Genomic DNA, 25,605 nt, shown 5'->3' on the forward strand with positions numbered 1-25,605 from the left:
GTGCATTGCCCCCTGGGAAACATGAGTATGCCAAAGTGGAGTCCGTGGAGCCTCACTGAAGAGTCTCAAAACACAGGACTAGCCAGATATCCCTCCGGGAAGGACCCAGCCAAGTGGCAGCTCCCGTTAGGAAACCACCAAATCCACCATATTAAGTGGCCCTATAAGTCAGTGGAATTGCAAGGGATAAACCAAGGCTAGGTAACCATCCATTTTCCGAACAATATGGCGTGAAAAAAGAAAAATTTATGTTTTACACTAAAACGTTGTTCTAGCCTTCAATTTTTCATTTTCTTAAAGGGATAAGAGGAAAAAAAAGACAGAAAATGTGTAGCGCAGTTTCTCCCGAGTACGAAAATACCCCACATGTGGCGATAAAGCGCCAAGGAGGCGCAGGACGAGCCTCCAAAGGGAAGAAGCGCCAATTGGCTTTTGGAAGCTGAATTTCACTGGAAAGGATTTCAAGGGCCATGTCGCATTTACAGAGCCCTCGTGCTGCCAAGACACTGGAAACCCCCACAAGTGACCCCATTCTGGAAACTACACCCCTCAAGGAATCTAACAAGGGGTTCAGTGAGCATATGGACCCCACTGGTGAAAGGCACAAATGTGGAATAATGTGAAGTGAAAGGGAATATTTTAATTTTTGTCACTTTCATGGCACAAATGTGCCCGTCATTACGGGGTCAATATCCTCACTGCACCCCTTGTTAGATTCCTTGAGGGGTGTATTTTCCAGAATGGGGTCACTTGTGGGGGGATTTCCAGTGTTTTGGCAGCACGAGGGCTTTGTAAATGCGACATAGCAATCATCATCTATTCTAGCCAAATCCAACCTCCAAAATCCAAATGGCGCTCCTTCCCTTCGGAGGCTTGCCCTGCGCCCACATGGCGCTTTATGTCCACATGTGAGGTATTTATGGACTCAGGGGAAATTGCTCTACACATTTTGTTTTTTTCTTCTTTTAACCCCTTGTGAAAATGATAAATTCAAGGTTAAACCAACATTATAGTGTAAAAAATGTAATATTTCATTTTCACGCCACATTGTTCCACATTTGTGCCTATCACCAGTGGGGTACATATGCTCACTACACCCCTTGTTACATTCCTTGAGGGGTGTAGTTTCCATAATGAGGTCACTTGTGGGGGGTTTCAACTGTCTTGGCAACACAGGGGCCTTTTGAATGCAACATTGCCCCTCGAAATCCATTCCATCCAAATCCAGCCTTCAAAAACCAAATGGCGCTCCTTCCTTTTGGAGGCTTACCCTGCACCCGCATGGCGCTTTGTGTCCACATGTAAGGGTATTTCCGTACTCAGGGGAAATTGCGCTACACATTTAGTGTTTTTTTTTATCTTTTAGCCCCTTGTGAAAATGAAAAAATCATGACAAGATTAATGATTTAGAGTAAAAATTTTACAAAAATTACACTAAATGTTGGTCTAGCCTTGATTTTTTTCCATTTCCACAAGGATTTAAAAAAGAAAATGAACACAAAACGTGTAGGGTATTTTCCCCTGAGTACGAAAATACCCCACATGTGGGCATATTGTGCCATATGGGCACAGGGCAAGCCACCAAAGGGACAGCGCCATTTAGAGGTTAAAATGGAGGATGGAGGCCATGTTGCAATTACAAAGCTCCTGTGCTGCCAGGACAGTAGAAACCCCCGACAATTGACCCCATTCTGGAAACTACACCCCATAAGGAATCTAACAAGGGGTGCAGTGAGCATATGGACCCCACTGGTGACGGGCACTTACGTAGAACATGTGCCGAGAAAATAAAAAATACCATTTTTTTCATTTTCACGTCCCAAATGTGGCCGTCACCAGGGGGCCATATCCCCGCTGCCCCCCTTGTTAGATTCCTTATGGGGTGTAGTTTCCAGAATGGGGTCATTTGTGGGGGGTTTCTACTGTCCTGGCCGCACAGAGGCTTTGTAATTGCATCATGGCATCCTCTAATGGGAATGGCGGCCATACCTATTTAGCTGGGGAAAAGGGACCATTCTAATTTATTTGGGGGTATTAGGCCAATTATTAGTTTATAAGGTTGAAAATGACAGGTTTTCATCAAACTCAATCTGTGTTGATCCAGAGGAAGGCAAAAAACCCTCGTAAGGCAGACAACAGTAGCCTCATCACAGGGGAAAAATTCCTTCCAGACTCCATAATGGCGATCAGAATAATCCCTGGATCAACGTGATCAGGACAGGTGTCACACTGGAAAATGGTGTCCTTCCTGATCCCCCTGTTACGCCACACTCTGCACTTCTTCTGGGGTCTCCCTTTCTCCAGTGTGGGGGACGTCACCAGGAGAATGTTGTCCTGGTGCGATACGGGGTCCCACATATCCAGAAACGCTGGGTCCGCTCCATGGCTGCTAAACAATTTATTCTGGCATGTGGCCATTTTTTGTGATAAATGCGGCACATGCAGAGGCCATGTCTTTCTATTTCTAAATGTGGCTGTGCCGATTGCCCTGTCCTCTTCCTACCTCTCGGGTGAGAGCAGCAATGATGATATTTGTAAGTTTTTGTGCAAATATCTGTGTTTGTGCAAGTTTTTGCTCGCTGCACCACCTGTACTGGTGTATTACCCCCTTAGAATACTATGAACAGATCCTAAAAACAAATACATAAGTCAAGAGAGTCTTCCATCGTTCTATTGCTTTTTAGATAATGATCTACCCATACCTCTCTCAAGCGTTCAATGAGGCTATGATAAGTGCTCCCTTTCTACAGCAAATTCCTATGGCCCATAATAAAAAAAACTTCCATAAACCATTAATAAGAATAAAAAGCCTTGTAATATATCCCATTACATAATATGCTTCTTTTCCTCTCCCATCTTCCTAATTGTTCACTCACTCAGAAATTGCTGATATAATCCACACAGCATGAAGGAAAATGATTTTTAACATCGCCAAGACAATGTTCACAACACATTTTGACCATTTTGAACTTCAGAATTCTGAATTGATGTTAGGCAAAATCTGCCTCAGAAATCCACACCTCCCCCCCTCCCCTTTTCTACTGATAAGGACGAAAATCAAATTATTTGTAAGCTGAAAACAATTTTAAAACTTTTACGTGGTTTCATTTTTATGTTGTTCACTATACAGTTAAACTGACATGTTTATTTGGTGGGTCAATTAGAACGTATATTCTTTTTGTTTTATGCTACTAGCTTTTGAACTGTTTAAACTTTTTTTTTTTTTTTTTTAAGAAACAAAATGCTTTAGAGCCTTCCATATAAATTGTTAATTTATATATATTTTTGTTTATGGAACTGTGGGAGGGCTTGTTTTTTTTTTTTTGTAAGATCAGTATGAGCAACAATTAGTAATTCTGGAATTTTTCATTATTTTTCTTTACATTGTTCATTATTTGGGATCAATAACATTACACTTGCCATCTGCAACCATCTGTATGTCATAGTGAGCATTAAAGAGGCACTGTTTACAAATTATTATTTTTTTAGGTTTTCTATCTTTTAACCCTTTCTGGACCAGGACCGTTTTTGTGTTTTCGTTTTTTTCTTTGCGTCACTAATTGTACTTTGCAATTAGAGGCTGAATTTTTGCATAAAATATGCTGCGAAACTAGAAAAAAATTATATGCGCGGTGAAATTAAAAAAAAAAAACTTCTTTGGGGGGGATTAGTTTTTACGCCGTGTGTCCTATGGAATATATTGTTATATATGTTCCTCAAGTTGGTACTATTAAAACGATATGTAACATGTATAACTTTTATTTTATCTGATAGCTTGTGAAAAATTCAAACCATTGTTAACAAATATATGTTCCTAAAAATCGCTTTATTCCCAGGCTGGTCTATGGGGCTGTGTGAGGTGTCATTTTTTGTGCCATGATGTGTTCTTTCTATACCTTGATTGCACATATGCGACTTTTTGATCGCTTTTTATTATAATTTTTCTGGTATTGATGCGACCAAAAGTGCGCAATTTTGCACTTTGGGATTTTTTTTTTGTGCTTACACCGTTTACTGTGCGAGATCAGGAATGTGATTAATTAATAGTTAGGGCGATTACGCACAAAGCGATACCAAACATGTTTTTTTATTTATTTTTATTTATAACATGGAAAAAGGGGGGTGATTCAAACTTTTATTAGGGGAGGGGGCTTTTATTTAATAATAACACTTTTTTTATACATATACTAGAAGCCTCCCTAGGGGAATTCTAGTATATGCACACTGATCTCTCATAGAGATCTATGCTGTATAGAATATACAGCATAAATCGATGAGATCAGTTTTCTATTGCTTTTGGCTGCTGCAGCCAAAAGCAATAGAATGCCGAGCCTCAATCAGCGCCATTACGGCACAGACCCCGGCCGGCACCAGAAGCGGAGATCGCTTCTCCGTAACAACTATCGCCCCTCTAAACCACCAGGGAACAGCTGCAGTAAGTCTTCAGATGCAGCTGTCAACTTTGACAGCTGCATCTGAAGACGTAATTAGCGGGCACGGCAATCGGACCGTTCTAAAAGCCATGGTCCCGGGCTACATGAGGGGTTGCTGCACGGTCCTGCTCTGAACTCCCCTACCCGCGCGAGGATGTACAGTTACGTCCTCGTGCGGGAAGGGGTTAATCAACATTAAACATATGGCCACCAAGTGTCTCCCTTGACTCTACATGTGTACAGCTGTTGCGTGTCCACATTTAGTAGCAGAGAATCCTGGGGATGCTCACATTGTATGGTCATATGTATATGTTTCTGCTGTTCTCCGTACAGCAGATATAAGATGTCAGGCCTACCTGCTGTGCTGTCCTTCCCGATCCTGTGAACTGCAATCTTGTTCATGATATGACTGTGTGACATGCACATCACTTACCATCCTCCTCCGTGCATGTGGAGGACAACGTAACGTGCATTTCACATGGTCCTCCATGCATGACCTTCTCATGGACAGGAGCGTTATTTACAGGATTGGGAAGGATGGCAAAGCACAGTGGCATGGGGGCTTCTATCTGTATATGATGATACACATGTTACAAAAGTATAAGATATGAGATTATATCTGTCTATGCAGCTGTTTACAAAAAGAATCTATATAGAAGAGGTGGGAAGAAGACAGCAAAAGTAGAAGATTGACTGCTATAATATCTACTATACACAATTTACATGGAATGGGATACTCTGCCCCTTTTTCTACTTCTTTACATATAAGTCTAAGCGGCAGCATTAATGACATTATATAGCAGTAAGGACCAGTGTAAGGGGCAGGTGATAAGCCGCTTAGCCAACCCCTGGTCACATTGATGTCCCGTCTTCAGTGCTGGAGAAACTCTGTGAGGAAGTAAGAGGGGAAAGAAAGAGGAATACTATTGATTTATGAAAAGGTATTAATAATTAAATGTAGACTTTAAGGTGTTTATAATAATATTAGCCCTATAAGCCCCATATTCATTCACCCAGATATACAGTTCATAAGAATAAGAATTGATTCTCCTAGGGACCAATGCAGAAAATGCACTTGATACTGCAGGGTTAACTAGCCATTTATGAGAGGAGCTGTACTATACAGTACAACTTCTAAACTGGTTAATTTCATGTATGTACACTGTAAGGTCAAAATTGCGATCAATGGATTGTTCTCATCTTCCTTTTCAATTTCTGAAGGTAAGAGACAGGGTTATCCCTGACCTTTACTATTTGTGCTTACTACTGAAACATTACAGCAGAAAACAGGCAATTCACTCTGATACAAGAGATTAAGTGTGAGAGGGCAGAACGTAAATTTACTGCTCACACAGATGATGTGCACATTATCATTTCTAACCAGCCCCATCTAAAGTCCCTATTGGAATAGGTCTTTAAAATAGGTCTTAAAAAAGTTATGAAGAAATCTAAAGCAAATCTTACTTTTGTTCTTATCCCCCTTTGTTTAGACAAACTCCGTATAATCTCAAATAGAGAACACAAAAAGTGATAAACAACTAAGGGCCATATTACACCAAACGATTACCAGACATACTAGCAATAACAACCGCGTCAGTCTGCTGCACGTTGCTCCAAGCAAAAGGAGTGGCAGCAGCAGAAAGCTGCCGACTTCAATGGGCCACCCAGACAGACCCTCCTCCAGATCCCTGAAGACCCCAAAATCACCCCCGCTTCTCACGCTCACTGTCTGTGTGTGTAGTAGTTTTATTGGCACATATATATCAAAGATAAAACATCACACTAAAATAAATAAACTAATAAACTAATAAACTAATAAACCTAATTGCATGAAGCGGTAAGTGTCGGGAAAATTCTTGGATCTACGCTATTACTATCTACGTGCACAACCACGCAGGAAGTGCCGACATCCTAGCTGACTCTGTGTGTGTAATAGCACAGACACTGAGCAGGGCATGAGGAGGAAGCTTCCTTGTCTAGATTGTGATGTGTAATATGGGCTTAAGGGTAGCCTCAGGCGCAAATTGTATATAACAGGTGTATAATAAAAATGATAGTGAGTGTGTATCTAAGTAGATAGACCCAAAGAAAGTTGGTAATCACAATATGCACTCCATATCACAAACAGGGCAGAACAATCTCAGTAATGCACATAATAAATGAAAACATATAGTGGAAAATAGCTAGAAGAACCTGCATGTATCACCAACAATCCAGAACACAACAAACTATGCACAACTGGCCAATCCGTCAGCTTGTTAAAACCACAAAAAGCCTGCCGCCCTTGCCAGTGTGTAAGCTGAAACTCTAGCTTCCTGGGAAATTGGAGTGGAAAAGTCTGGAGGAGAATCTCCAGAGACAGTCCACAGCAGAGGTGGTCAGTTAATAGTCTATGTGTTTTTGGCACATACAAGTTCCTAGTATGCCATGTTTTCATCCTCCATGACCACAGCTCATTGAGTAATTTTGTCACTTGGATTTTTGGCTGAAGTTTCCTGTGGAGCTCGCTGCCAGCTGGAGTGTGCCTACACAGTGTAACTCTGCACACTTGTTCTTCCCTTATGTAGATTCTCCCCTGGACCTTACTGCTCCAGTTACCCATTTTACTGCCCACTTATTGCCCTAGTGTCAGAACTTACTTACCTGGTCAGCCTGCAAGGCGTAATATGCTGGCTGTGCCCGCGTGCGGGTGACCAGTCACTTGCCAGGTGGTGATGAGTGACATCACTACAGTGGTGGTTGGTCAAGATATAGCACAGCCAGATGGTAGATTGTTGTGACGCCAGTGCCAATGGGGCACACAGGTAAGGAGGTACACCTACTTTTATTTTAAGGTGGCAGGCTATATCTTTCCCCCTGTGGTCGGTGACCTGCCTAGCTATGAGGGGGTCCCTTTAGGTTCTTATCACAGTGGTCCAGAATGGAGTTGCTGATCCACCTGGACCAGGGGCGTAGCTAGGGGTTCAGCCTAGGGGGGGCGAGTGAGTCTGAGTGGGCCCCCAACCAACCTTACCCATAGGGAACCTCAGCAGATGACAAGGCTTTCTGAATAATAAAGGGAATATTCTTCTACATTACTCATAGTGGATAAGGATAAAGAGCAATAAAGGATAAAGGATTAAAGTGCTTCTTCCACAGACAGCACCACTCTTGTCCTCAGTTTGTGTGTGGTATTCGACTGAAGTGAATAGTGCCAAAATGTAATACCACACACAACCTAAGAGCAGAAGTGGTGCTGTTTTGGAAGAAAGCAACTGTGGTTTTTTTCTTAATTCTGGAGAACCCTTTTAACCAGATTATCTTTGCCTAAAAATAATAGTGGTATAGGTAATAAGTTTTTAGACATTAAGGCTATGTTCACACTGCGTATGAGTCCGGACACATTTTATACGCCGGCGTACATGTGCGGCTGAAACTACGGGCGTGGGAAAAATAGACATGCGGCCGGATAAGTACGAACCGCGAACATACGCCCATAGCAGAGTTATGCTTCCCTAGCTTGTTTTGAAGCAATCTAAAACAGGTCATTTACTTGGAAATCTTCGCCCAGCCCAATAAAACACACAGAACCTTTTGGATCGAAAAATCAAGTTCAATTTGGCTGAAATAAGTACTCCGTACGGGACCGCATGGAAATCCACGGCCGTGAGTTGGAACAGTTCCGGCCGCAAACAATGGTCTTGTTCATTTTTTACGGAGCCATATACGATCCGGCCGTAAGCTCATACGTAGTGTGCATTGTGCGGGCGTATATCGTATACTTTCAAGCGAACACATCAACCTCAAAACTACGTGCATATATTCGAGGTTCGCACTACGGCTGGAAACATACGCAGTGTGAACATAGCCTCAAAGGGGTGAGCTGGTTGTGATCATACATGTACAATCCAAGATATGTGATGAGCTGCTAGATATCAATTTCCTATCTATCTCCTATCTATTTATCTATCTCTCTCCTATCTATCTATCTATCACATTACAGGAGGAGAATAAGAGGACAATAATCACGTCCTTCATGCACCAGCATCTTCTCCCGTTCTCAGCCCCGCCCCCTCATGACATCACCACAGGTCCTTCATCCACAAGAATCCTCTCCATTTCTCAGCCCCGCCCCCTTATGACGTCACCACAGGTCCTTCCTCATCGCTCTGCAGGCTGTCTGCAAAAGAAATAGCTTTTGCAGACAGCATTAAGCCTCAGAGACCTCAGTGGGCCCCTGCCAGTGTGGGCCCAGGAGTCACTGCCCCCATGCCCCCCCCTAATTTTGCTTATGACCTGGACTATTGGTACTGCCACCCACAGAAAGGGGAGATGACCCAAGAATGGAGTAGTCACTGTATAGGAATCAGAACAATAATCAGTCCTGTTGTCATAAATAAAATTTTCTTTACTGTGAGAACACTTTGTACAATAGCTGGTCATAGACCATAGACGTGACAGAACAGAATCTGCACTAAGAGCCTTTGGAGTGGAAGAGCTGAGCTGACTTGGTTGTGTGTTGAGAAGTAGAGTGAGCTGAGAACAGTAGTGGAGAGGAGTTTGTGCTGAAAGTCCCAACCCAGGGTAGAAGTGTGCTCTGCCAGAACTTTAGAAGAAGTAGAATTATTATTACTATTATTATTATTATTATTATTTATAAAGCGCACTTAATTCCAGAGCGCTATACAGGCGACAGAGGTAACAAACAAGAACATTACAAAATCAAAACACATTACATGAAGGCAGATGGCAGACTGATACATGGGGAAGAGGACCCTGCCCGCGAGGGCTTACAATCTATAAATACAGAAGAATACTTGAAAATAGAAGTATACTTGTGCCCGTGTTTTGACCTTGGTTATCGTTATACCACCTGTTGCCCTACAGTGTCGGGTGACCCGTCCTATTAGGTGACACAAGCCACAGACCTTGTAACCTGAGTTAAGCAAAGCAGCCAAGATTACTGGGTTGTTCCTGCGCTGTGAGATAGAGTACCTAGGCTTTTAGCAACTTTGCTCTGTCTGGATCAGTTCCTCTTGTTTCAGGATACTTTTCTGCACATTTAGAGGTGTTCACAGCATGGGTTGGGGAGTTCTCTGACTTGTCCTCTCTCAAGTAGTTTAGCACTTAATAGTTGGACCAAAGATAGCATCTAAAATAAAAGTCTCTCTGTCTCCCATATGCGTCCGTCCAATACCATGCTCCTGACTAGACTACATTGGACTGGTCTTCTGTCCCTGACAGGGGACCTGGCATAAGCCAGGGCCCAGCTTGAATACAGCAGGAACTGTCCTGTCTTGTTTCCTCACTGCACAGGAACCTGACTAAGACTGACTTAAACTTCCTCTCCCCATATGACAACCTTCTACATGGCATGTAATGTCCCCTGTGAGTGGTGGAGAAGAAAGTGTAAGGAGAAAGGAGGACAGAGAGTGAAAGGAAAGAACAGCTCTCATTGGTGCACAGATCCAGGTGGTACAGAAAAAAAAAAAAAAAAAGTAACCCATTAGTAACTACAGCTGTGCAATACATATACAATACTGACATCTAGTGGCAGAAAATAAAATAACTTCTAAATACTCCAGCATAACTTAAAGTGTCACTGTCGTGAATTTTTTTTTTGCAGAAATCAATAGTCCATGCGATTTTAAGAAACTTTGTAATTGGGTTTATTATCCGAAAAATGCATTTTTATCATTAAAAAGCAGTTTGAAGCTCTCCCCCCTGTCTTCATTGTTCTCCTATGGAGAGAGCTAAAGAAAAGACCAAAACAGGACAACAAAGAGTTAATCTACAAATCCCTCACCCGTTATCTGTTCTGACCATCACCAGTGACCTGTCTGAGCTCGGATTACAGCTGTCACCCAGCTCCGTGCCTGTAATCCTCTGTTATCTGCTTTCTGCTGCCAGCTAACTCCCTCCTTCCTCCTCCCCCCTCCCCTCTCCCTAGAGCAGACAGGGTACGTCTCCTGCAACAAGTCACAATTTTCTGATTTTTCAGAGTGGATGAAAAAGAGGAAGGAGGGGGGGACCTGGGAAAAGGCTTTTTACATGCAGATAATGGCAGATTTGGCTAATAAACCCAATTACAAAGTTTCTTAAAATCGCCTGGACTATTGATTTCTGCAAAAAAAAAAAATACGACAGTGACTCTTTAAGCTGACTAAATAACTTTTTGGACAGGTGTATTAAAACACAAAAAGAAAAGGAAAAGAACCACAGTGGTGGGACACCACAGTAACATTCTGCAGCTATGAAGTTTCACCAAGCTCATAAATTGCCTAGCTGTAAAATGTATGTTCTGTTTTGGATTGTTGGTGATACATGCAGGTTTTCTAAAAAATTGTCCATAAGGGGTTGTAATTTAATACATGCATTATACAGTATGTTCTTTACAAGTCCACTGAGGTTTGTTGTCCTATTGTTTTTCCCTATTTGTGGTATGGAGTGCATATTGTGATTATCAACTTTCTATCCCAAATATTCTTCATACTAAGAGATGGAATTTAACTAAGAGGGAATTTTCAAGTCTGAAATAGATATATTCTTTTATATGTGATGAGATTATCCATATGTAAAAAAAAAGTTAATACTTGTGGACTCAGTGAACTCAGTGAGACACAAGAATATTTTTTTCTTTGTCTTTTCCCTCTCATAATGATCTCCAATAAAATTAGACTAATATGAGTTTCTTGACAGCTAAGGGATTACTGTCCACTACTTAAAAATCCACTTTCCCATGTATTCCAATGAGTAGAAAAAGTTGATAACCTTTTCTGACTAGTGGGACTTGCATATTAGGAATAAGAAACCACATTGAATTCCACAATGGGATTCCACAATTCCACAGTCCAACTCCATTGGACTACCCCAATATTTTTATATTGAAACGTACCTGCAGATTTGAATTATTTTGAGGATGAATAATTGAATTTAAAATAAGCTTAAAAATCTATTTTGGAGTAGAACATGACAGAGACCTTTCCAGATACTGTGTATGCTAGCAAGGACTCAAACTCCCTCATCCACCCTGTTAGTCTGATTAGTGGAGTGTTGGCTTGCTGGAGTGTCAGAGCAGTGGAGCCCTGGATAAGTGCAGAGTCTGATTAGTGGAGAGTGGGATTATTAGAGAGTCTTATGCTGGGTTTACACGGAAACGATTATCGTGCGAATTTTCATGATAACGATCGAATTCGAACGATAATCTTACGTGTAAACGCGGCGAACGATCGAACGACGAGCGAGAAATCGTTCATTTTGATCTTTTAACAGGTTGTTAAATTGTCGTTCGTCGTACGCTAAAAATTTGCCGATCGTTCCGTGTAAACCGTCGTCCCGCGATAGTCCGTCCGTCCGCCGCCCGCAGGCCTGCCCGCCGCCTGGCCCCCCGCTCATCCCCCTGCGACGCAGCTCCCTGCGCCGGCTCAATCGCCACCCCGCCGCCGCCGCCCCTCTGATCACCGCCGCCGCCGCTCCGATCGCCACCCCCGCCGTCGCCGCTCTGATGACCACCCACGCCGCCGCTGCTCCGATCGCCCACGCCGCTCCGATCACCCCCGCCGGCCCGGCCGCGACCATACTTTACCTGCTCCGCGTAGCAGGTTTTTCAAATCCCCGCCTCCGCTCTTCAGTGCACAGATTGGCTGAAGAGGGGAGCCGGGAATTTCAAACGGCTCCTTTTCAGCCAATCAGTGCTCCTCTTCAGCGGGGGGGGGGGGGGGGGGGGGGGGGGATAGGAGCGGCGGCGGCGGGGGTGGCGATCGAAGCGGCAGGAGGGGGCAATCGGAGAGGCGGGGGTGGAGATCGGAGCGGCGGGGGTGGCGATCGGGGCGGCGGGGGTGGCGCAGGGGGCTGCTGTTGAGCGGGGGGCCGGGCCGATCGCAAAACGATTTTTCCGTACAATATATCGTACCGTCTAAACGCTGATTGTTATTAAAAAAAAAACGTTACCTCGAAATCGTTAATCGTGCGATCGGGCCAATAATCGCCTTGTGTAAACTTAGCATTATTAGTGGCTTGTCGGATTACTGGAGCTCCGTATTACTGGAGTTTTGAGGAATTATTGAAGAGTCTGGTTAGTGGAGTGTCGAATTACTGGAGTTCCTGTTTAAAAGAGTTCCAGATTAGTGTAGAGTCGGATTATTGGAGTGTCAGGTCACAGGAGAGTGGAGTTATTGGAGAGTCAGATTGTAGGAGAGACGGATACTGTAAATCTGTACTGTGATATAAATCCCATGTTAAATAAATAATACACAACACATTCAAATCCCTATCAAACCCCTTCAACCCCTTTACAATAAAGCATTTAAAGTGAATGTATCATCAGGCCCAGACTGAAGCACTAGAGGCGGGCTGACCCATCCCCAGTGGGAGGAAACCCCCACCCCTCTATAATCTGGCTCCATTGATTCTAATGGAGCCATGTCATAGAGGGTCAGGGGTTTACTACCACTGGGGGGGAATCGGGCCGCCTGCAGTGCTTCAGTCCGGGAATGATGGTACATTCACTTTAAACCCTTCCCACAGTGACCCCCCCCCCCCCCTCATTAGGTTACATCAGCGGTGTGTTGCTTCTAGTGAGGTTTGAGTAGTGGCAAAATATATTTATAGATTGTGCAAAGTTCCAGCTCCACGTAAGCCAGTAGCCAATTCCGGGGACATTGATCAGAAGGGTCATCCCCGATTAGTGTCACCACCATTTCATGGCGAGGGTAAGACACTTCCTCTGCCCTATCTCCTGTGGTGTCTCAGACACAAGTTAGCAGACAAGGTAGAACTTGTCCTGCTCTGTGGATTTTTCCTTAAAAACTGCCCTTGCAATGTGAGTGCACACACTCACCACATTCGTTTGACAATTTTTCTGAACCTGCTGCATTATGAGAGTATGTGTACAGTACACACAGGCACTGAAGTGGACTGGAATGTTAGTGCTGGACCGAGTGAGGTGAGTATAGGGTAGTAGCACACAGCAGACTTCAGTGAGGTGTTAAAATAACAAAAAATAAATATTTTTAACCAATTGCAGACCGCATGAATAAATCATATTCCACGTTTAGTTTTATATGACCGGAAATCCAATGGGAATTATTGTATGGAATATCTACCAATAGGGGGTTTAATAAGAGGCATTCATTAATAGGGGAAATACGAGCTGCATGTCATTTCATAAATGTGCCAGACTTTGCAGTTTTCAGCTTTAATTAGTATACAGAATGGAGTTGGGAGGTATACAGTGATTATTGGACACATACACGCTGATCTGCCAGGTCTAGCATTTTCTGCTTCCTACTGTTATAAATTGGCCCTTAAGCATTAGCAGTATGTCTATTTATTTCTACCGGTAAATATAGGCTGAGCTGTCAAATATTGTTGAAGGGTTAAGCTTTTCTATAGTTCTTGTGCCTAATAGAAACATTCATAAACTATTGCTACTACCTTCTTCAATGTCACACTTTATTTACACATTATAGGCCCTAATTTATCAAAACTAACTAAAGTTCTGTTCCCATGCTGTGTTTTTCTGCTACAGCCACAGTACCCCTGGGTTTCTACCACAGATTTTTTAAAGTTCTTGGGTCCAATAGAACAGTGCTTCTCAAACTTTGAGGCAGGCCTCATCAGTGAGGTGCCCCCTAGTTGTTGGTGAAGCACAGCTGGGGAGGCAGTATTCTGATCTTTATGATTGTTGTTTTGATGCCCCATCATGTGACTTGTTTGATCATGTGACATGACGCCGCTGATGCCTGTTATCATATATATCTTGTTGCGCAGTATACTCCCAATGTGGCAGCGTTAGATAATGTGGTTGGTCATGTGACCGCTATACTCCGGACTGTTATTTGGACGGTTGTTAGCGATGTTGCAGTGTGCCGCACGGCTGTGTGGCATTACTCCACCTTCCCTCATCATGTCTGCAATAATGCCATTCTAGTGGGTATTTTTGCATATAAATACAGGCACTGTTACCATCATCATTTACACCTGACGAAACTGCCTGTTAGCTGCGCAATGCGCCAGGTCTTGGCACTCCCTTGGGGTCTATTGATGCATACACCATAGGTTGTATTTGGCAATTACACCAGACTGGCATATATTTATATACTGTACTGGTGTATTATGTGATACCTGTGTATGCATTGAAAGGTATTCCTTTTTTGACATCTGTATGCGCCTAGCTGTATACACCTTCCCAGGTAGTTGTTTGCACACTTTATCTCAGGTGCAATATGGACATGGATTAAACCTTTTAAGGGCATGGTAGATTTTTGCCTTAAGGACCAAGGTAATCTATTTTTGCATTTTAATTTTTAATCCTTGTCTCCTTAACCTTCTAATGGCCTTCTAAGAGCCCCAGTACTTTTATTTTTCCACCTACGGGGTTGTTTGGAGTGTAATTTTTTGTGCTACAATTTTTAGTTTTTATGCATTCATATTTTATTCTATTCTAATCTCTGTGCCAGTCAAATTAGTTTCTGATCATGTGTTTGTTGTGAGGATCAGGGGGGCGGTCCAATCACATTTTGGACCGGACTCCTGACCTCCTATATAAAGTTTCCAGTGTTTTCTATATCCTTATCTGCTTTGTTATATGGTTTCCTGACCTCGGCAATTATCACCTGACTACTCTTTGAATTCTGACTTTGTACTTTGCTGCCCATTGATTTGGATTGTCCACTAACCCTTATCTGTAAGTTTGTCTTGTGTTTTGTGTTTTTTGTGTATCGCAAGATAGGCACTGTCGCCCAGTTGCCTGCAGTCACCTAGGGTTGCCTGAGGCAAGTAAGCAGGAACAATGGGCGGGGACGAGTTCAGAGTTCACCGCCTGTGTCAGGAACCGGACAGCAGGACAAGACAAGACAGTGAGCCCTAAGCTCAGCCTCGCCCACTGTCCTCTACCTACTTGCCACAATCCAGCCTAAGATGGCGGCGAGCAACTTGGCGGTGGTCCCTGCACTGGCTAGGTGGGACACAAAGACAAGACAGACAGACAAAACACAATGAAGAATAGTCAACAGCCCGGGTCACAACAATCGGGCAGCAAAAGTACAAAATCACAATCCTATAAACGTAGTCAAAGTCCAGGCAAAATAGTCAAGGGCAGGCGGCAAGCAAGGGAGGTCAAGGAATAAGGCAAAGATCAGGGATAACAAATACACAGAAGATACAAGCAGGCAGATACAAGTCAATAACCAGCAATAAGTGCACAGACTGAGGTTTGTTATATAGGAGGCCAGGGCTCTGGTCCAGAACGTAATTGGACCATCCCCCTGATCTCCAAGCACAGACAGCTGAGAACAAGACAGATCCACTGGCAGGATGACCTGTCAGTCACAGCAGAACCAGAACACAGATTAACCATGACATGGCCAGACAGAACTCAGCAGGTGAAGTCGGGTTTGTCTCCCAACCCAGGTGAGCAATAAACCAGAGTTCACACACAGCAAAACAAAACACATAAAACAGGATACAAGAAAATCAGTGCCTTCTCGGCCGAACAGCACATAATCGCACAAGCGCATAATGCTCCGCAGAGATACCATCCTGACAGCCTGTGTCCACCCCGCTCCTTCCCTGACTGTACTCCACCTTCTGTATTGTAATATTTTTTAAATATTTTTTTAATCCTGGTGAGTTTTTCATCTTTCAGTTTATGCTGTTTACCATATGGGAACAATACTGTAATAATTTATTGGATTGGACAATAGCACAATTGCTAAAGATGACAGTCATGACTCCTAAAAGATGCCAATGAAAAATGGAAATGCAAAAATGAACATTGGTCTTGTCCCTAAGGGGTTAATAATAAGTTGGTGGCCAGATGGCCTGTGTTTCTTCAGTACTGTTAATTTGTGGTCTACTTTAGAAGAAAATAAAACTCTTCTTGTGTGCCAAAAGTGCCAGAAGATGGCAATCCAATTATCTAATCCTGTTCCACTCTTTTTTAACAGCAGTTAGTCCTGCTTAAAGGGGTGCTCCAGCATGGGGGCACTTTCTGGGGGGGTTTCAGCGGCGGGTAACTCATGGCGGCGCTCTGGTACCCGCTTCCCGTCCTCTTCCTGGTGTCTGACGCCGCCCGAGATGCTACGTCTCAGGTCCGCTCAGCCACTCAGTGAAGGAGGCGGAATCCGAGCGGACTTCAAACGGATCCCGCCTCCTTTATTGAGTGGCTGAGCTGCCCTGAGACGTAGCGTCTGGGGCGGCGCCAGACACCAGGAAGCGGCCGGGAACCGGGGACAGGAGCGTCGCCATGAGTGACCCGCCGCTGGAACAGGAGAGGTGAGTGGACGTCTTTTATTTCAGCCACCTCCTCCCCGGTCCCCCCAAAAAAGTGCCCCCACACTGGATAACCCCTTTAACTTTTAGGTTATGTTCACACTAAACATACAGTATACCCTGCAGAATGATTCACTTAAATCTGGAGGGGCAAATACTGTATCTGTGGTGTGGGATTGCTTGAGATGTTTTTCAATCTCATCTACATTACATATAAAACCCAAGGATAAAGCTGATCTGCCACATGTGGCTGTACTGACAAAATAGTATACTTAAAAATCATATCACATGCAAGTGGACTGAACTGCTGTTAGAAAATCCGCTATGCCAAATTAGTTGATATTAATACCCATATTGTATAAACATGAAACCAATATATAAGCTCATATACCAAATGCTATATCATCAACCCCAGAATACAAAACATGTAGGCTATAAGACATGTATCAACTGATAAAATCTAAATCTTTATTGTAATTTGATAAATAAACCAATCCCTATTAAAACCTCAATGTAATGAATATGTGAATGAATAAGTAAATAAACACTTGGAGATAGAAGCAGGGGAGAGTTGTGGACAGCATAGAATAAATATTCTATAAATTATATATCACATACAGTCACATGATCTGCTGCCCTCTGGCTTTTATGTGTTTTTGTCAGATGTTTTTATCACGTACAGAAATATAATTGCAATCATATTATGAGTAACAAAAGCTTATATTGACAGTTAGAGTTATTGCAGCAAGTCAATATTTGCAGTGTTGACCTTTCTTCTTCAGGACCTCTGCAATTCTCCCTGGCATGCTCTCAATCAACTTCTGGACCAAATCCTGACTCATAGCAGTCCCTTCTTGCACAATCAATGCTTGCATTTTGTCAGAATTTGTTGGTTTTTGTTTGTCCACATGTCTCTTCATGATTGACCACAAGTTCTGGGATTAAAATCTGGGGAGTTTCCAAGCCATAGACCCAAAATCTCTATGTTTTGTTCCCTGAGCCATTTAGGTATCACCTTTGCTTTATGGCAAGGTGCTCCATAATGCTGGAAAAGTTATTGTTGATCGCCCAACTGCTCTTGGATGATTGGGAGACATTCCTCTTGGAGGACATTCTGGTATTATTCTTTATTCATGGCTGTGTTTTTAGGCAAGACTGCGAGAGAGCCGATTCCCTTGGCAGAGAAGCAACCCCACACATGAATGGTTTTAGGATGCTTTACAATTGGCATGAGACAAGACTGGTGGTAGCGCTCACCTCGTCTTCTCCGAATAAGCTGTTTTCCAGATGTTCCAAACAATCGGAAAGGGGATTCATCAGAGAAAATGACATCACCCTAGTCCTCAACAGGCCACTCCCTGTACCTTTTGTAGAATATCAGTCTGTCCCTGATGTTTTTTCTGGAGAGAAGTGGCTTCTTTGCTGCCCTCCTTGAGACCAGGCCTTGCTCCAAGAGTGTCCGCCTCACAGTGCGTGCAGATGCACTCACACCTGCCTGCTGCCATTCCTGAGCAAGCTCTGCACTGCTGGTAGCCCAATTCCGCAGCTGAAACACTTTTAAGAGACAGTCCTGGCGCTTGCTGGTCTTTCTTGGGCGCCCTGGAGCCTTTTTGGAAACAATGGAACCTCTCTCCTTGAAGTTTTTTATGATGTGATAGATTGTTGACTGACGTGCAATCTTTCTAGCTGCGATACTCTTCCCTGTTAGGCCATTTTTGTGCAGTGCAATGATGACTGCCCGTGTTTCTTTAGAGATAACTATGGTTAACAGAAGAGAAACAATGATGGGAAGCACCAGCCTCCTTTTAAAGTGTCCAGTGGTGTCATTATTACTTAATCATGATTGATCTCCAGCCCTTTCCTCATCAACACCCACACCTGTGTTAATGGAGCAATCACTGAAACGATGTTAGCTGGTCCTTTTAAGGCAGGGCTGCAATGATGTTGAAATGTGTTTTGGGTGATAAAGTTCATTTTCTAGGCAAATATTGACTTTGCAAGTAATTGCTGTTAAGCTGATCACTCTTTATAACATTCTGGAGTATGTGCAAATTGCCATTTTAAAAACTGAAGCAGTAGACTTTGTAAAAATTTATATTTGTATCATTCTCAAAACTTTTGGCCATGACTGTATATTTATCCTGACAAAGGATTGCAGAAATGCGGATTGGGGTGTTTTTGTATTCTGGTTTAATGCATAGGATGTTTTATATATACTGCCTTTGACTTGCTTGTACAGAGTTTACACTTTTTACTTTGTTTACAGCGGGTCTGGGTGCAATACATATGTGATATATACTTTATATGATATCTATTCTATGCTGTCCGCAACTCTCCCCTGCTGCTAGTTTGTTCTACCTCCAGGTGTTTATTCACTAATTCATTTGCATTTTTTTTTATAGAGTTTTGTGTTTATTGTTTATAAAATTGCAAAGATTTATTATTTTATTTAATTTTCATGTCTTATGGCCCTTATGGTTTGTATTTTGGGGTTTAAACCCAAATTAGTGGATGCAGAGTGTTTCTTTAGTCTGCTTTGAGATAGCCTTAGTAAAAATGCAGTTCTTCATCATGTGTTACAACTAAAATATTTACTTTAAAGGGGTATTCTCATCTAAACTAACATAGTTAAACTTTGTGAGTCTCATCAAGGTTATTATTTTTTTCAAATACATTTATTAAGCAAACATGTCCCTTTCTCCTGATATTCCTGTTTTTCCCAGTTCATTGCCTAGGTTACCGACCACCACTCTGCTCTAAAAGCAGTAGTCTTGCTGGTGTACATAGCCATAATGTAGTTATAAATAAACAATACACAAACACAATATTAACAAGCCCTACAAGTTTAACAATATTAGTTGTGATTGGAATACCCTTTTAACTTAAATCAAAATAGACACCTGTGTTGGTAATGTTGGTATGTTCCAAATGATCAAAATCAAGGCTTATGTTTTTGCCTCATCCTAGGCTAAAAGTATTCAAAGGGAAATTGCTAACAGACCTCATCTGAAATGTACCACTCTGCTAAAAATGTTGTATTCTGATCTGTGACTTTATACTGTTTTTCACCTTCCAATAACTTATTATTCTGCTACTCCTTAACTCACTATGTGTTAGGTCTCCCACCTTCACACCATAGTAGGGAGTACTAGGAATAAAGATAGCTAGCTCCCTATGACAGGTGCCGCAATGGTACTGCAACACCTGCTATCTCCTGCAGTACCCTATCAGGCAAGCCCTTAGGTTACCACACATGCACACTGCTATGACTATGGTAATGTTTAGACATAGCCAAGTACATCAAACAGCAATCAGAAGTAGCTCTCTTAGACAATTAACAAAGCAACCATCACTCCTTTACAATGGGTGACATGGAATAAGGTCTTAAAGGGGAACTCAGGATAAGCAGCAATTTTAGAAAAGGCCCCAAACCCCCAGGTTCTTACCTATGTTGGCTGCTGACACTGGGCATCTGCTTGTAGCACCCCTCCACTCCTCCAATGCTTCTATTATCACCCCTCTGATTCAGCTCTCGACGTGCACAGCACTATGACTATGTTTCCCTATGGTCTTCTCGGCGCACGAGTGTGATGTCACTGCTTGCCCTGACCTGTAACCCCACATGCACCTCGGCCTCTGTCCGCCCTCTTCCTGCCTACTGGAATAAGTCCGTCCCCTCCTCATTATGATTCCACACAGCTTTTAAAAGAGCACCATGCCAGCCCTCTCAAATCAAATTTACTAGCTTGTAAACAATGATCTGCTATTGGCTGGACTGTTTGACAGCAGTGGGTCACGTGAGTTGCTGACCTTCAAAGGGGCTTGGCTAATATGCTAATGGGGTTTGTCCTGTACAGAAAGCCAGGCCCACACAAACCAAACAGACCAGCCCACACAGCAAGACAGGCCAGACCACAAAGGAGACCGGAAGCCCCACAGAGCGTGACCTGGCAAAATAAGATTTGTCTCCGATGGTGCGGGTAGCAGTGGGAGCAGAGGGAGCTGGATGCAACGGAGGGACGTTTCAGGGAACTTCCTGGTTGCAGATGAACAGTAAGAATAAGAAAACAGCACTGAGCAGGTAAGCAATCACATAGACAGTTCTATATAACTTTGCATGAGCATTTAAATGAGATGTAATTTTCAAGATCCGCAGTTCCCCTTTAAGATTATGGGGTGTCCAAACAATCTAATCCCCCCAGCCTACCAAGATCATTTATTCATCATCCTGTGGACAGGGGATAAGCATTAATGGCTGGAATACCCCTTTATTAATATGAGTTACAGGTTGGATGATCATAAAAATAAAGTATTTTGGTGTATGATGGTTTTGGAACATTCTTTGAAATCTCTCTCTCTCTCTCTCTCTCTCTTTCTTTCTCTATCTCTCTCTCTCACTCTCTCTCTCTCTCTCACTCTCTCTCTCTCTCTCTCTCTCTATATATATATATATATATATATATATATATATATACATACACATTTGAGGGAAAAATATAAATTTGTGTAAAAAAATTACCATGACATCACAAAAGGTCATTTATGCTGCTAGGACACATTTTTGCAGTTTCTCAACTGACCTTTATTGGGTTCTTATTCCTGTAGCTGTAGTAAAAATGAAATATGAGCTGTAGGAAAATGGGTGAATCTGAAGAAAATAGATTGTTGGAAATTAATTACAGAAACGGCTCTTTTCCTAATCATTTAAAATTCATTGTCAGAGAAATCACTTTCATAAGATCAAAACTGCGACTTTCGACAGCATTTGGTTTTTGACACAGTATCTAAAACAGATTATGCTGTATATAAAACAGTTCCTTCCCTTTATCAAAGATTTTTCGTTTGACACTTGATGAATTGCTGTCTATAATTATTATCTTAATTTATAGATGTTTTATTAACATTGCGTATTTGTGTGTATTGTAGGACATTAAAGTTGTAAAAATGGCATCATTATGGTGCTAGGAATTTTATGATCTTTCTTATCCTCTGTTTGCAAATAGCAGTGTAGTTTCTCTGGAAAGGGGAGTCCTGCTATTACTGAGCTCACTCTCAATGGACTTATTTAGGCTGCGTTCACACATTGCTAACGAGGAAACTGTTTGAATCTCTGCAACACTGTAATGAAACAGCGGCACGGCTCTGTCACTACAGTGCCGCAGAGATTCAAACATTTCCCACACTGCTGGCATGATATTGATACATCATGGTGGACAGGGAAACAATCCAGGACAGACATTCCTCTGGTTGCACGTCTTTAACCTCTTAACAGCGGAGGTTGAATATGGCTCACGGCGCAAGCCCTCATCGTAGCGTCCAGCTCACGGCTATCAGCAATTAAGGAATGCGTGTATTAGCCAGCGTGGCCAATCGCCACCCCCATCGCTGGTGTCTAATGGGGGGTCTCGCCTCCACAATGCGATTGTGGAACAGGGAGCCCTGCCTCTTACCGGGCCGGGTCTCAGCATTGGATTGACACTGATCCCGACTCTTGGCAATCTATCGTTCTGGGCTGCAGCAGCCCAGAGTAACACAGCACTTTATTTGAATGGGGGTTGCATTGTTGAGCTGTAGAGTTGAACATGTGTTCCATGTAGTCAAATAGTGTTGTTTCTGCAGCATGTGATTGAGCAAATTTATAGTTACTGTTAACAGCACCTAACAATGCCCAAAACACACTGGTCATTAAGTGGTTAAATATGTTACAATATGTCACCATTTCTATATTATTCTGGAAATCTATTCTCAATCTTTAGAAACAGCTAGCCTAGTCAAAAGAGGTTTATGTAAGCCAATTATCTGTTTCTATTTGTGTAAGAGGATCTGGAAATGGTTCTCTGCTAACCAATGATATAGAATATCCGTGGGTTTATTGCATCATTAATTCTTATGCTTCTGCAATGTCTCCCAGGTCTACTTATGCCTTGTCAAATAATTATATTAATGGTACAAAATGTATGTGTAGTCCTCATTCATGAGGTTATCAAACCATGTCAAAGAAAGGCTTTAATGAGCAGAAAATCACTAATTCTAGTTCAGAGTGGGTAGGAGAAATTTGACAGGTTCAATACTTTGGACATGCATTTCTTTAACTTAATTTGCTATGTCATTATGGAAAATATCAATATTATGTTAGCACCTGCTCTACACCATCGACATGTTTAATAGTGTTGGATGGTATATGTACTGTATATATTAGGTTTCACAACAATAATACTCAGAAATTACTAAATACTCCGCATTGTTTCATTGATAAAATTATTGGAAAACTTGCATGTTATTCCCATTTCTCTTAAAAGCTATTGGAAATAAAATGTCTTCTGTCAGCCGTACATTTATATTGGTTTCCAAAGGAATATAACGAGAACTGTAAAACAGAGAACTGAATTGGTGCTTATTGTTTGAGGAACAATCTAAGCTAATCCAGCCTCTTCAGGCTGAACATGTACAGTCTTTGGTTCAGTTGCTTATTACAACAAAATAAAATTATTATATCTATTACAATATAAAACTGTATATACTGTACCATGACCTCCTTAAGGCATCATATTCCAAAGGTATTCCAAAGATATGTGGCTGATGAAACATATGATGGGTGTGTTCAGACTTCCTAACTTGAGATGAGCAAAACTCCCAAGATTCACTCGGGGAGGTATTGTGTGAATCAGGCTACTGATCTCATTTTGGTTTCAACATCGATTCAGTTTCAGCCTTAGGCTATGTTCACACAAAGTTTCTTCTTGTCCATTTATAATTTTAAAAATGATGTTCATCATTTTGAGTGAAAAATGACATCTGCTATTTTGAAGATTAGCCTCCCATGCAATAACAGCTGTTGGTACATTAATCTAGTTTGGGTGGACTAATTGGCCTTTGGGTGTGGCTTTAATTATAAAGTCCAGAAAATATAATAGTAAAAACGGAGAAAGGATGGTGAAAAAGAAAATCTTTATGTTAACAACTAAAAAATAACGTCCTCTGTTTGCAAAATATGTCAGAAAATAATTGACATGATCATTATTTTGATTAGTGTTAATCAAACTGTTCCAGAAAAGTTAGATATCAGTCAAACATCTTGATTTTCTCAAACTTGAACAAAACCGAACATTTTACTGTTCGTTCGAGTTAGCGTTTGAGCGCCTTCTTGCCAGCCAATCAGTGCAGAGCACATAAAAGTGGCAGAAACGTTATTGCTGAGGTGTAGGGGTATCATTGGCTGCTAAAATCACATAACCATTTCATATAAAAGTCACTGTGCTGCGTTCTGGACGCCATTTTCTCCTCACTCACTGTGCTGTACAGATTGCTATCTCAGTGTATCATTGTCTCCCTGCATGCCGGCATTTCAATTTGACAGATAGGTAGTGAGATTAGAGAGATTAGTGGGTTGTTTAGCAAGGTTAGGCTACCATACATGCAACAAGCATTTTCCTGTCCATAGGCAGCATTGCAGTCACAGCAATACTTTGGTATTGCAGGCTGCATATTGGATTTGCTAATTTATACATAGTGCCCAAAAGTGTATTCTGGTATTCTCACATAGCATCTGTAATTAAACGTACATCTCATTTGTGTATGTGCATTTATTTTGTGATTACAGCTGTATTCCTATAAGCTGAAAAATGTATTCTGTCCGTCAGCAAAAATATGAAATACTAGAGATTACAGCTCTATTCCTATAAACTCAACTGTGTACAAAAAAGTTATATAATTAGTATGATAAACTATAATTTTAAACTCTTTCACTGCCTCGATAATAACCCGATAATAACCCGTGGATGTGATTTAACTTGCTCATTGTGTGGGTTTTATATAGAAATACAAACAAACATAGAAGATTGTCAGCAGAAAAAGACCACTGGGTCCATCTAGTCTGCCCTATTAGTATTTCTCTTTTTATTATCTTAGGATAGATATATGCCTACACCAGGCAGCCTATTGTAGATTTACCAACTACATTTGCTGAAAGTTTCCTCAAAGCATCTACTACTCTTTCCATAAAGTATTATTTTCTCATGTTGCTTTTGATCTTTCCCCCAACTTCTTGTTCTTGAGTTAATTTTTTTCCTAAAATCCCTCCCCTCTTGAACCTCATTTACTCATGAAAGATTTCATACCATGTCCTCCCCTTTTCCTTCTTTCATCCAGACTATATAGATTCTTTTCCTTACGTCTTTCCTGGTAGGTGTTATGCCTGACACCCTCCACCATTTTCGCTGTTCGTCTTTGGACCCATTCTATTTTATGAATATCCTTGTTTAGGTGAGTTATCAAGAACTGGGCACATTATTCCAGATGTGGTCTCACAGCGTAATCACAAACTCCCTCTTCCTACTGGTTAAGAAAAAAGTCAACCACAGGAATTTCCAGTCAGTCTCCCATGCCGGTACTTGCAGGGCCTTAAAGGGATAATCCGGGCAGGGGTTATTTTTAGGGTATGGCCAGGGAAGGGGTTGAAATAGAGGCCACCGGTCACCGGTTCCATCGCCAGGTCCCGGCTCGCGCCACCCCGTTCTCCCGTCCGGCCATTGCTTCCTAGTCTGAGCTGCGGCTTGAGACGTGAAGACTCAAGGCAGCTCAGCTATTCAGCAGCGGAGGCGGGACTCCAATACAACCGCTGAATGGCTAAACTGCCTTGAGACGTCACGTCTCAAGCCGCAGCTCAGACCAGGAAGTGGTGGCCGGGAGAATGGGGCCGGCAATGTAACCGGGGAGGTAAGTGACCGGTGGCCTCTATTTCCACCCCTTCCCCGGCCATACCTCAAAGATAACCCCCGCCTGGAGTACCCCTTTAAGCCGCATGGCAGTATGCAATCTGATGAAGGCAGACACCTTCTGTTTAGAATGTCCGTTAAAAGTAGGAGTACTTAAATTAATGTTGGACATATATAAGTTTGTAGGATTAGGGGTTTGTTCATAC

The sequence above is a fragment of the Dendropsophus ebraccatus genome, chromosome 9 (genome assembly GCF_027789765.1).
Source record: "Dendropsophus ebraccatus isolate aDenEbr1 chromosome 9, aDenEbr1.pat, whole genome shotgun sequence".
Classification (NCBI taxonomy): Eukaryota; Metazoa; Chordata; class Amphibia; order Anura; family Hylidae; genus Dendropsophus; species Dendropsophus ebraccatus.